Raw genomic sequence first — 18,097 nt, 5'->3', positions numbered from 1 at the left:
TTTGCTGCAACAGTGCTGGGGTGGAACACTTGGTTTAAAGAGGTAGGTGCCAGCCACACCAATGTGCCTCTGTAGATACAGAGGAGGCCAGCATAGTACCTGTCCACTGGGCATTTGATTAGCCTGGGGGCCTCCTCAGTCAGTACAATAAGATTTCAGAAGAGAGGGGATCCCTGGGTGGCGCAGCGGTTTGGCGCCTGCCTTTGGCCCAGGGCGCGATCCTGGAGACCCGGGATCGAATCCCACATCGGGCTCCCGGTGCATGGAGCCTGCTTCTCCCTCTGCCTGTGTCTCTGCCTCTCTCTCTCTCTCTCTCTATCATAAATAAATAAAAATTAAAAAAAAAATTCAAAAAAAAAAAAAAGATTTCAGAAGAGAATGAGGTCAGTGTAGGCTGGAAAGGGCATAGGCTTTTGTTCTTGTATACCTTTGCATCTGTTCCGTCTATGGTGATTTCTCTCTCATTTCTACTCTGATGATCTCCTACATATCCCTTAAGGTCCAGCTCAATGGCAATGCGTCAGTGAATACTTCTCTGACTGTCCCAGGGAGTTGGTGGCTCCTTTTTGTGTGACCCACAGCACTTGCTACAACTCTCTTTTCTGCTTATCTCAACAGTTACAAAGTACTTCCTGCTCTGCCAATGCATCACTGGACTCTGGGCACAGAAACCAGGCTTATTGGGCAGCCCAGGTGGCTCAGCGGTTTAGCGCTGCTTCCAGCCCAGGGTGTGATCCTGGAGACCTGGGATCGAGTCCCACGTCAGGCTCCCTGCATGGAGCTTGCTTCTCCCTCTGCCTGTGTCTCTGTCTCTTTCTCTCTCTCTCTGTGTCTCTCATGAATAAATAAATAAAATCTAAAAAAAAAAAAAAAAAAAAAAGAAAGAAAGAAAGAAAGAAACCAGGCTTATTGAACAGCAGTGTGGCCTAGGGTAATGAGTGTGGACTCTGCAACCAGAGGCCAACCCCTCTATTTAATGCTGGGCACCTTGGCACAATTGCTTAACATCCCTGCACGTACTTCCAAGTTCCTCATCTGAAAACTAGACATAAAATAATGCTTCCTCAAAGTACTGCTACAAAGGTTTAAAGAATTAATACTTAGAGCCTGCTCAGCACATAGGAGGTGCTCAGTACATGTTGCCTGTCATCATCCTGCATCAGCACTGCATACACAGAGTTAGGCACGGGCACAATGATGAGCAATCTGAGTTAGTCCTTTTAGACAGAGTCAAATTTAGCCAAATTCCTGGAAGGGATTTCCAAGTTGCATGGAACTGAAACTCACCCAATCTAGTTCAATACAAGGAGGGTTTCTCAGGAGGGATAGCTGGGTTTGCAGGATGTAGAGGGTACAGGATCCCACAGCCCCTCCCCAGTTGCTTTCTCTCATCTTTGTTTCATGCTTGGGCCTCATTCCGCCTTTCTGCAGGTCCACTCATTTCTATTTTCCACATCCGGGGCTTATAGCTGGGTCTGGTATGAGCTCCACGGCCAATGCATGCTAGAGTCCATAGCCTGTCCCCAGAGCCAATAGACTCAGTGTCCCAAATCAATCCTCAAGAGACACATTCTGATTGTCCTAGTATGCCACAGGTGCTGCAGCTCTGAGATAGCTGACGTCAGGGAGAAGAGGATGGTGTTATCCTGGTACTCAAATGGCACAGGGAGGTGGATGTGGTCAGGGAAGCTACTGTGGGGACCCCTAACCAACACAGGAAAGCATGAGCACAGGCTCGGAGTCAGGACCCCACCCTAGAAAAGGAAGTGGAGAACAAAGCACCATGTAAGCTCTGTCTCAGGGTAGCCAAAAGGAGCTATGAGCTGAGAGGCAGGCCTTATGGACCGGGTCATGGAGGAAGGCCTGAAAGTGCTTTGTGTTGGGGCACGGTTCCACCATGGCCTTTCTGGAACCCACCTGCTTTCACCTTCCAGCTTTGGGGCTGAGAAGCCCCTACTTTCCTCAGAGGGCCAACCACACAGTGTGTGAGCAGCTGTGGAGGGAGTTCCGTGACCTGTCACGGAAGCATCATCCCTGACACCACCGCAGCCAGCAACTGTTCTAATGCCAGATGCGTCATTGGTGTCCCACTGAGCCTCTAGCCTCCAAGCTGCTGAAGATGCTAACCCAGCCAGCCCGGCTCTGGGCCCCCACTCCTTCAGCACTTTAGCCTCTTTGGATCCAACTCCTGTTTATTGGAGACTGCACAGGGCAGGCCACGCATTGCCTGAGGCTCACATATTAACCTGCGGTGTTTATGACGGTGATGATTATTTCTATCATTCAGAGAAGCAAACTGAGAAGCAGAAAGTTAAGAGGTTGTCCGAGGTCACAGAGCTCACAAGTGGCAGAATTGCAATTTGGACACAGACTGATAAACATGAATTCTGTACTTCATTCCCACACTGCCTCTCATGGGTGAGAGCTGGAGGCCACCTGCACTTAGTAATTGCCTTTTCAGTTCATTCACTAAACAGGACATGTTTGCTGAGCACATACTACATGCTAGACATGAGCACTGTACAAAGGTGAATCAAACGTGAATTTTGCTGTTAAGTAGCTCACGATTTAACATTTGCCAAGATTGCAAAGGCAATGAAAACACCCTTGGGGTACCTGGGTGGCTTAACCAGAGTCTGCCTTTGGCTCAGGTCATTAACCCCAAGGTCCTGGGATTGAGCCCCTCATCGGCTCCTTGCTTCTCCCTCTGATGCTTCCCCATCCTTGTGCTTGCGCTCTCTGTCAAATAAACAAAATCTTTAAAAAGAAAAAAGAAAAGGAAATGCAAACATCCATAAGAAAAGTTAAATTGAGCACTCACCCTCAGAGAACTGGTTCTCTCTTTGGTGGCTTCATGTGGCTCAAAGGACCAAGTCTATGTTTCTTGGCAAGCATTGTCAAGGTCTGGTTCCACTGCTCGCTCCAGCCTCATTGCCCGCCCCCCCGCCAACTCTCCCTTCCAGGGCCCAGCCACGCCACACTGCTGTTAGTTCCCTGAAGTTGATGGCTCACTGTCTTGGCTCTGCCTCATTACCTGCTGCTTCCCACAATGTCCTTCCTCCCCTTGGTCCCTTACAAACTCCTGTTATCCTCTTGGAAAGAGGAGGCCCTCTTCTTTGAGGACACCACTGCCGTCACTTTCGAAAGGCAGAAAACCACTCCCTTCTCTGATGCCTCTCTGTACCCTGCACAGTGACTGTTACAAGCGGAATGGAGAACCTCAAAAGATTCATCTGCCTGAAACCTGTGAGTTGACCTTATTCAGAAAAAGAGTCTTTGCAGATGCAATTAAGGATCTTGAGGTGAGATAATCCTGATTTAGGGTGGACCCTAAGTCCAATGACAGCTGTCCTTATAAGAGAAAAGGCAGAGGGAAATTTGACAAGGACACAGAGGGGGATGACCATGTGAAGATGGAGACAGACTGGATAGAGGTCTACAAGCTGGGGAAGCCAGGGAATGCCAGGGATTGCCAGTAGCCACCAGTAGCTAGGAGAGACACATGGAATGGATTCTTCTTTGGAGCTTCCAGAAGGAATCAACCTTGCCAACATCTGGATTTCAGAAATCTGGCCTCCAGAACTGTGAGAGGATACATTTCTGTTGTTTGAAGCCACCCAGTTTGTGCTCATTTACTAGGGCCGCCCTAAGAAACGAACAGAGTATTTTCTGCGCAGCACTGAAGACACGGACTCACAGGCCTGTCCCATCCACTGGGCTGTGAGCAGGATCTGGGTCGCCTCCGTCTCTGCATTTCCAGCCCGGCCGACTGCGACACGTAGCTGGTGCTCCGTAAACGCCCGTTGACTTGAATTGCCAAAGGAAATTCCTCTGTTAGAAGTCACTGAAAAGGGATCGCCTTCACGGAGTCAAACTTTGCCGGGTAATGAAGGAGATGGCCTCTTAGCACCGGCCCACAGAGACAGACTAGATTTGGTGGGTCAATTAATAAATCATCAAACGCCTCTGGCTCTGAGTCCACATCCAGATCTATGTGCGATGCCTGTCTGCTCCTCATTAAAGGATTTCAAGGAGAACAGAATCCATCTGGGAAAGGAATACGTGGGTCCTACAGAAGCCATGACTGCACGGGCCGCGCCCTTCCGGTGGCGGGCGGCCTCGCGTCCGGTCCTCACACAGAGAAGTGGTTCCCACGGTGGCCGAGGCTAAGGGCAGCGGAGGCCCAAGGTGGGCGCTGGGAACTTGAGGGATGCTGCGACCCCGACACATCTTCGCACATCCTTTCAGGAAACCAACCTCGGGACTTCCTCAGGGCAGCTCTCTCAGCTCCTCAGGGGTCACGCCACGGCCCGCGGCGCTCTTGGGGAACGGTGATTGGCCCAGGGATGGGCACGTGACTCGCCCAGAACCAATGGGAGGGAAGACGCTATTGCGGAGAATTCTGGGACCGAGAGGCCCGCTTTCACTCTCGGCCTGTGGAGGCTGCGCCTCGGGGGGCGGGGGTTGTCGGCGCCATGGCTCCGGTTCCAACGGTGAGAAGTCTGGAAGGGAGAGAGGGCCGACCGACCGACCGACCGACCGAGAAGAGCGAGCCCTGAGGATGGGGTTGCAGCGCCCGCCGGGCTGCCGCTGAACCCGCGCTCAGACTTTTCCGTTTCGCCAAGCCAGGTAATTCCCTCAGCAGTAGTCAGAGGCTTGACTCTCCTGAGGATGATGTTGTAGGTCCAGATACTCAGAAATCTAAGTAAAGGAAATAGCTTCACATAGTCAAATGATGGCAGGCTTCGTAGCTGGGGAGACTTGGCTTCCGATTACGGCTGTGTCAACGAGCTGTGTGACTCGGGTGAAAAAATAACGGAATTTTTCCGAGCCTCGGGTTTTCACCTTTGTGAGGTGGAGATGATACCTGCCTTTGGGGTTCACAAAGGCTCGAGGCGGCCCACGCAAGTCCCTTGGCTTGGTGACTGACCAGCTACGCCTTACACACGCGGCACCTTAAGAGGAGCATCTCCCCGTCCTTTGCCCTTCTCCGGCAATCCCACTTCTCTGGACTTTGGAGTTGTCCTTAGAGGCATTTTTACATTTGTTTGTTTGTTTGGGCTGTATCAGAATATTTTTTCTATTAGATTGTTTATTTTTTCTTATTATTAAGGGTAATAAATGCTCATTGAAGGAAACAAGAGCATATGGAAAAGGGAGGAAATAAAAATCACCCAGTGCCCCACGAGTCAGAGTCAACAACTGTTGCCATATGCAATACTGAGGTTGTTTATAACATACAATTTTGGCCACGTTCCTTTGGTCTTCCAAAGGTTAACGGAGGTGGTTGTGGAGCAATATGCATAAAGACCGTGGAGCCTATTGGGAGAGGAGGAGAGGATGGAGAATCGGACCATGTTCCATTTGAGGAGATGGTGCCAACTGAGATTAGTGGGTAGGACAGGGGCCCTGTATTGATCTGCAAGTGACAGGGATCCAAACAAATGGTAGTTTAAAAAACATAAAAAGGAAGAGGAGGACAATAAATTATTTCATTCTCATGTACAGACCTTAGAGGTAAGTAAGGCATTGGCTGATACATTTTTCTGCTCCTTTATGCTCCTTCCAGTTCATGCTTCTCCATCCCTAGAATGTGGTTTTTGTGTGAATGATCCAAGGTGACAGATAGAGCTCTGCACAGCATATCTGCATTCCAAGCAGAGGGCAGATGAAGTGGTGAATAAAGAGGGGAAACGGCACCCCAGCTATTGTTTTAAAAAGGCTTAAAGAAGTTGTCACCCTTCTGCTTACATCCTGTTGGCCAGAGCCTAGTTTTAGGGCATAATACCTTTCCTCAGGAGTACCCGGATCCTAGGAGGAAGGACGGAGGCATAGAAGGAGAGAAGGAAATTTCTTAATGGAACTTAATGTTCTACATTTAAGAATGAGAGATTCAGAGTAACTTAATGGCAGTCTTATGCTCTGGGTTACCTAAAAGTGTTTTCATCTTTATTTTATGAGAAACAAGATGACATACAAATAACTTAGAGACAATTTGTGTTGAATGTTTTGCCCCATCTCTAACCATGTTCTTGTTCTACTGCCGTGGTTCGAGAAGAAATTGAGGGAGCTGTAGCTCCCTCATGTGATTCTCTGCCTGTCAAAGGGCAGGGGGTACACATGTGAATAGAATCCAATTAGTCTCTGTTTCTAGAAAACAGACTCCACTGGGGAAATTCTTGTGTTGGGTGCGGGGTAACCTTGTCATCCATTGGCCTTGGCCTTGGACCTGTGAACTGGTTTGGTATATGGAAGATCCCAGAATGTCTGCCTTGGAGCAATTTGTAGTTGGCCAAATACCCAGGGAACAGAGCTTCCATTCTATTGCTTAATAATCTCTCTTCCTAGCCCTATGATGTGCTTCGGTCATCAGGTCTCATCTGATTGACCTTATGGCCACAATTCATTGTCTGTTCTGCCTGGAGACAAGCACAAGCAGTGCAGAGTTCAACTGGACAAGACCCCAGAAGTTCTTGCAAAGCTATTTTGGACCTATTACAGCTCACTGGTAGGTGAGAGGAGGCTCTTGGAATGTCTCATTCTGGGGGGATTCAAGGCCTATATCCACTCAGCAAAAATTTGAACCTATGCTGAACATTCAGCTCTTCCCCAATACCCACCCACCCTCCACATTCACTTATTAATCAACTGCAGTGTTCCAGGGAGTGTGTGAGGTTGGACAGGAATGGTTTGGTTCTGACAGTCATTCGGTGATTGATTAAACATCACTAATTCCTGCCCAGAGCTGGGTGCTGGAGGAGTAAAGGGAAAGACAGAGCCTCTACCTTCAAAATCTAGCAAACTGATGGAGGAGCCAGACATGAGAAGACAAAAGAACACTCAAGTATTATTGGGCCTGTGATGAGACGGGAAACCATGAAGACTCAAAGGAAAGAGTTCTTATTTGAGTCTTTGGACTGGAGGAGGAAAGGAACTAAAAAGGCTGCATTAAGAAAATGATACTCAAGTTGAGGCATGAAAGAGGTGTTGGTATTTCCTGGGTGGCTGAGGAGGAGGAGGAAGGGAGAAGTAAATGGCATTGTTGCAGAAGGAACAGTCTGGGTGATGTCTGTAGCATCTGGGTATGGCTGGGGCACGGGAATGATGCTGGCTGGGGACAATGAGAGGCAGGACAGGAGTAGGGGAGCTAGGAGGAATGAGAGGACCTTGTGGGTCTGGGTAGGAGTCAGGGCAGCAGGGAGCTCTGAAAAAGAAGAGGGCTAAGGATGGGTAGGGGCCCCCAGGGTCAGTGGTGCCAGCTCAGGGCAAGCAGGAGGCCAGGTTACTGGGCCTGGATGTAAGGGCTGTGGGAGGAGGGCAGGGCTACAGGGCCAGGATAAAGGGCCAGTTCTTGTGGTCTGGGGGTCCAATGGAGTGTCTGGGAGCTGCAGGTGGGTCTGTGGATGGAAGTCTGTGAGGACTTGCACTTTAGGAAGCCAAAATGAGTCCATAAAAGGAATGACTCCATGATCAGCTTCACCCCACCTGGCCAGCTCTTCTGGACAGAAAGGATAGATCTCTGACTGGTCTCCTTTACTGTCAGATTCCTGCAGTAGGGACAGCATTACATGGACATTTAGGACCTGGGATTGAATTAGAACTACAGCCTACATGACTTCACTGAGCCTCAGTCTCCTCATCTATAAAATGGGAATAGTAACAAAATCAGCTTCAAGGTACTGTGATGATTAAATGATTATTTGGTACGTGGTTGGCAAGGAGACTCAGCCTGGCAGACTGTGAGGTGCTAATAGAATCCAGGTCTTAGAGAGGCAGCCAAGAGACAGGGGGCAACGCTGACTTCCTGAGGGTCAGCAACAGCCACATCCCTCTGCCGGTCCCATCCACTCAGGAAAGCCAGCCTCTGAGGAGCTGGCGGTGCTGGGTTCTGTGTGCAGGCTGAAGGCTGTGCTGATTGAACTGCCTCCTTCACTAATCAGGCTGCTGCTGTAGACAGAGTAGCTGGGCCTGGGACACACTCGGTAATCAGTGTGCATTCTTAGCACTGCAGTTGAATATTTTAACTAGGAGCTTTCCTCCCTTGGGCTGTGTGAGGCACATTCATGCATCAGCATGGGACAGGGGTTGCCAGGGCAGAAGGCCAGGAAGCACAAGAGACAGGCTTGTTTTTTAGGACTTTAGGCAGTGAAGTGAGTTCCAGATGGGCAATACATTCACCTGTTTGCTTCATAACTCAGATATCCAAGTGGCCAGTCACTCTCTTTGGGCTTATCTACTTAAAGGTAGAAGGTGTAATAGTAGCCAGTTACCTGTCTGTCCACCCATCTACCACCTCATCCATTTCTTCTATCCATGCATCTCCCTGATCCACCCATCTACCCATCCATCTATCCACTGACCCACCCACCCACTCATCCATCCATCTATCCATCCATCAATCCATCCATCAATAATCTGTTCTTCTTGGGGCTCTTACAGTCATTCTTACTATTCTAGTAAGATACAGTGGCCATCACTCTGATTGCTCAGAGGAAATTTCCACCCCATCTGCATTTCCCTGAGGCTCTCTGGGGAGTATTTACTTGTGGTGGTTGTTGCTTGTCACTACTTGTGTGAGCTGCAGTTGTGGGCTTCTCCTCTCATACTCCCCTTGCTTCTCTGGCTCCCTCTCCTCCCTTCACAGCAGCTTGCTCCAGGCATGGGCACAGCGGCCTTCCTTACTCTCCTAGGCTCCGCTAACATAAAGTTGTCATGGGGGAATGAATTACATTGAGGAAATTGTGTCCCTCAGAGGAAACCTAAATTTGGACCCCCATTTCAATATTCCCCCAGCCCACTATATGTGGTACATCATAAGAAGCTCTTTGCCTGCCTCTTTCTCCCTGGTGCTAGGGGCCGCTGTCCCTGGGCTGGGCGAAGGAGGGGTGCTGCTGCTTCTACTCATCTCAGGGGCTTCTCTCCTTCTCTTCTCTGGGCCTAAGGCCATTGAAACTTCTCCCTCCCAATCATTAGGAATAACAAAACATAACCAAAGGAAAAACTGCCACTTTTAACATTAAAGAAAAAAGTACAGATATATGTCCATGGGGCAGACTCTTAATAATTATTTTGTAAAGAAGTTTTTTGATAAAAATGCAAAATTTCTCTAACCTATACTATTATATCAACCCTGGGGCCTTGCCTTTGTAAAACCAAAAGGCCACAAGTTTGGGGGTTTTTTCCCTCCAAGAAAGAGCAGTCTTTCCCCCAAGAAGAATTAGTTAGCCTGGTCTAATCAGTTTAGTGTAATCTAAATTCTAGATTACAAAGCTGACTACATCCTTCTTACTTTTTTTTTTTTTTTAAAGATTTTTAAAATTTATTTATTCATGAGAGATAGAGAGAGAGAGAGGCCGAGGCACAAGCAGAGGTAGAAGCAGGCTCTATGCCGGGAGCCTGATGTGGGAATCGATCTCGGGTCTCCAGGATCAGGCTCTGGGCTGAAGGTGGCACTAAACCGCTGAGCCACCCAGGCTGCCCTCCTTCTTACTTTTATCCTGCTACCCTCTCACACACTCATTTGTCCTCCCATCCAGTATTTGCGCACTTTTTTTTTTTTTTCATTTCTAAAACAGATATTTACTGTGCACCTTCTAAGGTCCAGGCTTTGGGTATTGAAGACATAGCTGTGAATAAAACTGACACAGCTGAGTCTTCATGGAGCTTACAGGGAAGTGGAAGAGGAGATAGTAAATAAATACATAATGCATATTTGAACAGAAAGAAATGCTGGAAAGGAAAAGTGCATCTAAGCAGACTTCCATCTAACTGGCCATTTATTTCTTGTCTCTTTTTGCTCATTCATTCCTCCATTGGCAAATACTGATTTAACATGTCTCATTTGTTTGGCACTAGGCCAGGTGCTGGAGACCCAAATACAAAAAAAGACTTTGGCCCTTCCTTCAAAGAAGGCACAGAATGATGGGTGGGAGGAAGTAGGTAAATATCTAACAGTGATACAGAGGGGCTGGAACCAGAGCAGAGGTGTTTGGGGTTCACTGGAAGTCAGAGGAGGAAACAGCCACTGCTTGAGGGAGCCAATGTTGCAGGCTTCCTGGAGCAGGTGTCATCTAACCAGAACCTGGAGGATGGGAAGGATGTTGCCAGGCATAGAAGAGGATGGGAATTTTGAGGGCAGAGAGGAGAGCAGGCTGTGGGATCTGGGGTTCTTCTGGAGTTGGGTGGAGTTGCTAGTTGCCAGAGAGTGTATACAGGGAGAAGTGGCAGAGGAAGCTGGGGCAGTGCCTTGGCTTTCAGGACTCCCCCTACCCCCAAGAAGAGCCTGACAACTGTGCCTGCAAAGGGGCACAGAAACGGGGCTAGGGCTGTGAAAGACAGAGGCAAGAGAGAAAGAGGCTGCCTCTGCGGAGCAGGAGAAGAAACATGTTCAGAAGCCTTTGGAGGCCCCGACCCCTGCACTCAATACCTGCTGGGGTGTGTTTGGCTTCTGTGTGAGAAGCCTGTTGCTGAAGGTAAATTCTCCCCAGTTGCCTGCACTTACCTCCCAGCATGCTGATGAGTGTAGAGCCTCAGGAGATGCCAGAGCCTGTTATTCAGTGTTTGTTGAGTGGAGCAAGGCTAGGTGGAGGCACTGCCAGTTAGAGGCAAGGATGCCAGGGCCAGGTTTGGCACCTGGCGCTGCAAGACCAGCAACAGGCCTAGGTAAGGAAGAACTAGGGGCAAACCAAGAGCCAGGACCTCTGTCTAAGAGGAAGGTGAACATACTGGAGTGAAGACCAGGGAAGGCAGTGTTCTGAATATGACAGGTCAGTTCCCAGAATTCTTGGAAACACCCAGTAGAGTAGCTCATGTGGCAGGGTGGTAATGTGAAGCATTTACTTCTGCATTTTGACCTGGAACCTTCCCTCTTTAGGCTGCTAGACATGAAAGAATGCTTTCTGGGTAATGTGATTTCTTTTTTCTACATGAGAGGAGATTAAAGCAAAGCAAAACAAAAACATATTTCCTTGTGCTGGAAAAGGAAATGCTGGAGCATATGTTAAGGTACAGCCTACATTAGGGGAACAAAGAGGGTTAAAAATGCAGGGTCATAAAGAAGATGGAGTTGACTTCATTCTCTGACTTCATTCTCACATAACAGTCCTTAGACAAGACTATGTGGGCAGTTCTGTTCCATGAGGACTCTCAGGGGACCCAGGTCCCCTTTCCTGCTGCTCTACCACCCACAGAACAGTCTCCTCCCTGCACAGTCAGATGTGGGCACAGATACACCATGCCTCAGCATGTGGGAAGGGAAGGAGCACCCTAGGAGGTTAGATTGTTCAACAAAATTTCCCTTCTTCTTGATCTACCTCCATAGAGGGGAGTAGACTTCCTCTCCCCAGATCCAAGTTTAGGCCAAGAAGCATCCTGAGTTTCTGTTTGATTTTCTGGGAGCTTGTGATCTCAGGCATGAGCTGGCTTCTCAGGAATATGGGTGCTGAAATGAAACACGTGAAAGAGACCTGAACTTGTCCCCCAGCTGGAAACAGAGCAGCTGCACAGAGCCTGTCAGCAAGATAAAAATAATATTCATGTTTGTGTGCCTCTGAGGTTTGGGGTGGTTTTATGCAGTATTATTGCAGCCAAAGCAGATTGATATAATGTATGGACTGAAGGCAAACAATTTTCTTTTAAACAGGCATGAAGTTCAAAAAATCTATTTCTCCCACATTTTATTTATCATGTGACCATACCTAGCTGCAAGGGAGGCAGAAAGATAGAAGTTAGTCAATCCTGTGCCCAATTTAAAAGAGAATATACAAATGGCATTAAGCACATAAAAATAGCTCAGTAATCAGTAGAGAAATGCAGATTAAAACCATAATGAGATGCTCCTAAAGTCACAGTAGAATGGCTAAAATAAAAAGGGTTGATCAGACTATGTGTTGATGAGGAATTCTCACACACCACTTGTGGGAATGTAAAACCTACAGCCACTTCGGATGATAGCTTGGCAGTGTATTAGACGGTTAAACATACGTCTGCCATATGATCCAAGTAATCCACTTCTATGTATTTACCCAAGAGAATGAAAGCCTAGATCTACACAAAGACTGATATGTGAATGTAGCAACTTCATTTGTAACAATTCCAGACTGGAAACAGTTGAAGTGACCCATCAAAAAGTGAATAGATAAATAGATTTTGGTACATCCATACAGTGGAGTACACTTCACAGTGAAAGGGAACGAACATGGATGAATCTCAGAGCAGATCTACTGAGTGAAAAGAAGGCAGACAAAAGAATACATACTGTATGAATCCACTTATGCAAATTTTTAGAAAACAACATATAATCTGTGGTGACAGATCTTTGGTTGTCTGTGGATGAGGGACATGGGAAGGGAGGAACAAGGAAGGGTCTACAGAAGGGCATAGAACAGCTTTTGGAGTGATAGAGTCATCATCTTGAATATGGTGATGGTTTCATGCAGATAAATATGTCAAACTCCTCAAATTGTGTACTTTATATACAATTTGTTATATATCAAGAATATCTCAATAAAGCTGCAAAATAAACAAAAAAAGCTCTTACTATGGGAGGAGCAGAGATTGGATCTTGGCAAACAACTGGTAGTCTCTCCCATGGAGGGGAGAAGGGGTATTTAGATGCTGGTGTGGGTCTTGAGTCCTCCCTGGGGCTAACTGCCCTTTTGAACAGGTTTGGGGGTTGAGAGTAGGAGAGTCTCATGTCCCATCCTGCATTGAGCCCTGGGTGGCAGGAGCCTTGTTGGAGTTCCTGGGGCCCGTGAAGGAAGCATGGGAAAGAAGTGGCCACAGAGGGGAGAGGGTAGTAGTCACAGCCACAGGGCTTGAGAGAGCTGCTCCCAGTCTTCCTGACCCCAGTGGGACTAGAAGGGCAGGAAGATTTTTACGAACCCTTAATCTTAATTAAGAATTAAGAAACAGATGTCAAGATGAGAGGTGGTAGCAAGCTGCACTCTCAGCCCTCACTTCCCTGGGCTCCAGTTGCACGATATTTGGAGTTTGGGGTGGGTGGTCAGGGTGGGGGAATTGAAGGAGGAGGATCACCTTTGTTTTGCTCTTGTGTCAAGACTGAGCATTTGACTGGACACGTCTTCCTCTGAAGTAGAGAAGGCTCATATGTCCCAAATCTTTGCTCCTCCCATTGTGAGCAGGCCTTCCTGCCATATCTTTGACTTATTAGAACCTGACCCAGAGCCTTAGAACTATCTAGCCAACCCATGGATTCCTAAGAAATACCAAATGGGCATTGTCCTAGGCTACTACATTTGGAGATATTGTATTAACACATAACAACTAATGAATAACAGTGACTAAACCTAACCACTCAGCTGTGAACAGTTATTTCAACCAACACTGTCCCCTATCTTGGCCCTTTCCTTAAGTTCTGGGGATCTTCTGGACAGTAGAAGCCAGAGAAGGCATGGCCCCACATGCACCGCTATCACTCTTCTCTGGGAGTCTAAGGGGGCAGCTGGCTCAGCATAAGCCACTGCAAAGGAAGCAGAGTCATGAGAAAGCAGGGAAGCAGCGAGGACGTGAATTCCACTCAGGGAAACGCACGACTTGATTACTACTCAACATTTGCGGTACCCAGATACTCTAATTAAGAAAAAGGTCAATAGGTTAAATAAGTAACTTAATCAGAAAATTATGCAAAGTGCCACAAGTCAAACGTATTACACAGCCCTTAAGATCGATACAGTATGCAAATCGATCGCCCTCGATCAGGGCAATTCAGCTACTGGAAGGTGGAAGTAGAGGAGGTTCAGGAAATGCAGCCTGAGCTGGAGAATGTGGGTACCTGGCACCCCGGAGTAGGGTGAGGAACCTGGTGACTAGTGAGGGGAGTGTAGTTTCTCATGTGGAGAATGGTGAGGGGCACAGGGCATAGAGTATGGTTTTGGAGATGCACAGACTTGGGCTGGAGTTCCAGCAGAGCTGTGTGGCCTTGGGCAAGCCACTTAGCCACTCCTCCGCACCCCAAGTTTCATACTAATACTGGCTTGTCAAGTTCTAGGAAGGTTAGATTATCAGCTCTGACCTTTGTATGTGTATGAGTAAGTCAGAGCGAGAGCATGAGAGTGAATGTGGGTTAGGGGTTTGTGGTCCTGTGCCCAGTGAGATTTCCTTCTTGTCTGCCACTTGCCTTCCTCTTGCCAAAGCCCTGCAGCCAGAACACTTGATCAGAGACCAGCAAAAGGCCTTTAAATGCATTTGAGGGGATCCCTGGGTGGCTCAGCGGTTTAGCGCCTGCCTTTGGCCCAGGGCGCAATCCTGGAGTCCCGGGATTGAGTCCCACGTTGGGTTTCCTGCATGGGGCCTGCTTCTCCCTTCTCCTGTGTCTCTCCCTCTCTCTCTCTCTATGTCGGTCATGAATAAATAAATAAATAAAATTTAAAAAAAAATAAGTAAATGCATTTGAGACAGGTTTTTCAGCAGAGGGTGATAGGCGGCATGTCTGGAAACATTTTTGGTGGTTATAATGGGTGGGGGTGGGGATGTGCTACTGACATCTAGTGGGTGGAAGCCAGGGATGTTTCCTAACCGTTCTAATACACAGGACAATCAATCCCCCATAGCAGAGAAGTATCCAGTCCCAAGTGTCTAGTGTGGAGGTTGAAAACCCTGACTTAGGAGGAGTGAATAGCTCATGAGAGAAAGCATGGGATGGCTGAATGATCCAGGGCATAATAGGCGGCAAGAGCCCTCTGTGGTGATCGGAGAACCTACTGACAATAACCTGTCAGAGCTTTGGAACATCTGACCAATTAGTCCTGGTCACTTGGCAGGGGCCCCTTCAGAGCCTGGGCCCATGAGAAGAAAAACAGACTCAGAGAGGATAGATTTGCTCAAAGCAGTCCTGCCAGCAGTGCTGCAGGGGTCGGCCACTAGATAGCTCTTCCAGGCCTGGGCTGGCCCTGGGGGTGGTGGTGGGGCAGCTGTGGGGAAGCTGCCCTGGTCTGGCATTCCCTTGCAGCCTGAAGGAATGTTGTAGAAATGGACCCTTATTTGGGCTTGTTTTTAATTCCCTAGGAGCTTTGGAGCTGCCTGGCTTTTCCCAGGCTTTCCTGCAGCTTGAGGGAGAGAAGTAGGACCTTGGGGACTGTCCCAGGCCTGGTGTGGAGAGAAGGGCACCCATCCCCCACCTACAGTATAGAGCTAGAGGTCCAAGCATTACTTTTGGTTTGCAGGAGGCCTGTGTTGCTGCTGGGGTCTCCGAGAAGAGATGTTTGCCCTAGAAGCCGCCTCATGGCACCTAAGGTCCCTGAGGAGTACTCTTCTGTAGGGTGACTGACCTGGGGGTCCTAGCTGGGTCCTTGAGGGGACAAGGGCTGGAGGAGATCAGTTAAGGTCTGGAGAAAATTGCAGAAAGGGTGGTATTGGGCCATGAGACCTCTTCCCTTCATCCCCTTCCTCTTCTGATATCTAGTCATTTCAGGCTGCACACCTTTCTGGTTCTTTTTTTTTTTAATTGGAGTTCAGTTTGCCAACATATAGCATAACAACAGTGCTCATCCCATCAAGTGCCCCCCCTCAGAGCCTGTCACCCAATCAACCCCACCCCCCGCCCACCTCCCTTTCCACCACCCCTTGTTTGTTTCCCAGAGTAGGAGTCTCTCATGTTCTGTCTCCCTCTCTGATATTTCCCACTCATTTTTCTCCTTTCCCCTTTATTCCCTTTCACTATTTTTTATATTCCCCAAATGAATGAGACCATATAATGTTTGTCCTTCTCCTATTGACTTATTTCACTCAGCATAATATCCTCCAGTTCTATCCACGACCTTTCTGGTTCTTAACTCATAGGCAGTTAGAGCTGCCACGGAGTCCTCTTCAGTGGTACAGTTACAGCTGGGGAAACTAAGGTCCACAAATGGTTAGGGTTTTGTCCACGGCCTTGGAGTGAGTCCACAGGCCAAAAATGGTGCCTAGGACTCCTGACTTGAGTCCAGTACCAGAGTGTGAGTCTCCCCACTGCCTCTGCTCACCCTTCTCATGAAAAGCAACCTTCCAGAAGGGACTCTGTGTTAGTTATCTACTGCATTGTAACAAATTATTCCCAAACCTCAGCAGCTTAAAACAATGAACATTTCTTATATAGTTCCTATGGGTCAGAAAATCAGGCAGGCAGAGCTTAGCTGGGTCCTCACAGGGATCAGGGTCTCTCACAAGGATGCTGTTGGCATGTCAGCTGGGATTGCAGTCATTTCAAGGCTCTATGGGGGCAAAAAATCTCTTCCAGCCTCACTCACATGGTGGTGACAGACCTTGCATCCCCACTGGCTATTGGCCAGAGACCTCCTTGCCAAAACAGCTCTACACAGGAACTCACAACATGGTACCTCAGCAGGAGGGTGGAGAGAGAGCAAGTAAGAGGATGAACAAGGTAGAAATAGAATTTTTAAAACATTCATTCATTCATTCCATATGCTGTACTTTTCATCCCCTTAACTTATCTTACAACTGGAACTTTGTACCTCTTAATCCCCTTCACCTATTTGTCTATTTCCCCCTCCTCCTCCCCTCTGGTAACCACCAGTTTGTTCTCTGTATTTATGAGTCTGTTTGTTTTTATTTTATTGTTGTTTGTTCATTTGTTTCAGTTTTTAGATTTCACATATAACTGAAATTATGTGCTATTTGTCTTTTTCTCTATGACATATTTCACTTAACATACTACCTTCTAGGTCCATCCATGTTGTCATGGATGGCAAGATTTTATTCCTTTTTATGGCTGAGTAAGAGATGTAGGCCCAGATCTAGACCATTCTATTGTCTATATATACTACCTATTTTTTTTTATCCATTCATCTATCAGTGGCATTTACATTGCTTCTATACCTTGGCTACCATAAATAATATTGTAATAAACATAGGGGCGCATATATCTTTTTGAATTAGTGCTTTTGTTTTTTTCTGGTGAATACCCAGTAATGGAATTACTGGATCATTTGGTATTTCTATTTAAAATTTTTTGAGGAACCTCCATACTGTTTACCACAGTTACTTAGAATCTCTTCTTTTATAACCTATACTTAGAATGACATCTCATCACTTTTACCATATTTGTTAGAAGTGAGTCATGAGGTCCAATCAACACTAAGCGAGGAGTTACAAAAGGGTGTGATAACAGGAGGCAGGGATCACTGGAAGCCATTTGAGAATCTGCTTCCTGCACAGCTAATTGTTCATTTACTTTCAGACTCTTTGGGGAAATCCCAATAAGTATGATGATTTAAGTGGAGCTGGAGCTTGGGGTGGGATCCTCTTCTCTTGTCCATGCCTCAACCCCAGATCTAAAGCCTCACCTGAGATGAAGTCCAAGTTTCCAGTTGTACTACCTAGATTTTAAACTCATCAAAGAAAGGCCAGAGCATTTGGATATGGGTCAGAAATGTCAGGTCCCTACTCTTAGTTCACAAATGTTCTTATCTGTAAAACCACGTTGGAGGATTTCTGATGAAGCATTCTTTTATGTTGAAACTTTCTCTCACTCTAAGGACAGAAACTCCCATGTTCCTGCCTTCCCTTAACCTTTCCTGGAATGCCACACCTAGAAGATGGCTGCGTATCAGGGAAGGGTTATTGCATTTCCAAATGAGTCTGGAGGGAAGGGGGGGTCATTGTGGTATGAAGGTACTGGAAGCTGGGCCTAGATCTCTATAAACGTGACACCCACCCAGGCAGCTGCCCTAAGTGGCCTAGCAATGGTGCCTGGGCTCCCTAGAGGTCAGGGAGGGACCCAGGCAGAGAAAAGTGAGAAGCTGCATGCTCAAGAGGGCATGCCCTTCAGAGGATAGAAGGCTTTCTTCCCCCCCAGAGCATGAGCCATATCCCAGATTTGCTTCTTTGTCTCTGCCTGGCTTCCCCTGCCATTGCCTAGTCTTGGCATTTCTTGCCTCATCTCCTTACCCACACCTTGTGCTCAGCCCTTTCTCAGCACCCCAGCCGCCGACTGGGGTGCTGAGACTACCAGCCCTTGGGACCACAGCTAGTGCCTTAGCTGTGGAGGATAATGGTGTCTTGGGGAGCATGTGGGCCTGGGCTACCACATTCAGGCTAGAACCCCCTGCTTGCTGGTCTGAGGGCAGGGAGGAGGCAGTAA

General features: G+C 47.7%; 1 long non-coding RNA gene across 3 annotated transcripts in view; it reads left to right on the top strand.

Moving 5' to 3' along the window:
- Window positions 1-4,499: 4,499 nt before the first annotated feature.
- Window positions 4,500-18,097, top strand: part of LOC125753247 (uncharacterized) — a 141,839-nt gene continuing 128,241 nt past the window's right edge. For all 3 annotated transcript variants that reach the window (XR_007404599.1, XR_007404596.1, XR_007404600.1), the window contains exon 1: window positions 4,500-4,629. This is a non-coding gene — a long non-coding RNA (uncharacterized LOC125753247). The remainder of the gene's footprint in view (window positions 4,630-18,097) is intronic.

Source organism: Canis lupus, chromosome 21, assembly GCF_003254725.2.
Source record: "Canis lupus dingo isolate Sandy chromosome 21, ASM325472v2, whole genome shotgun sequence".
In the NCBI taxonomy this organism is placed as follows: domain Eukaryota; kingdom Metazoa; phylum Chordata; class Mammalia; order Carnivora; family Canidae; genus Canis; species Canis lupus.
Note: the sequence above shows the minus strand (reverse complement) of the source record. Positions and strands in the feature narration are given on the sequence as shown.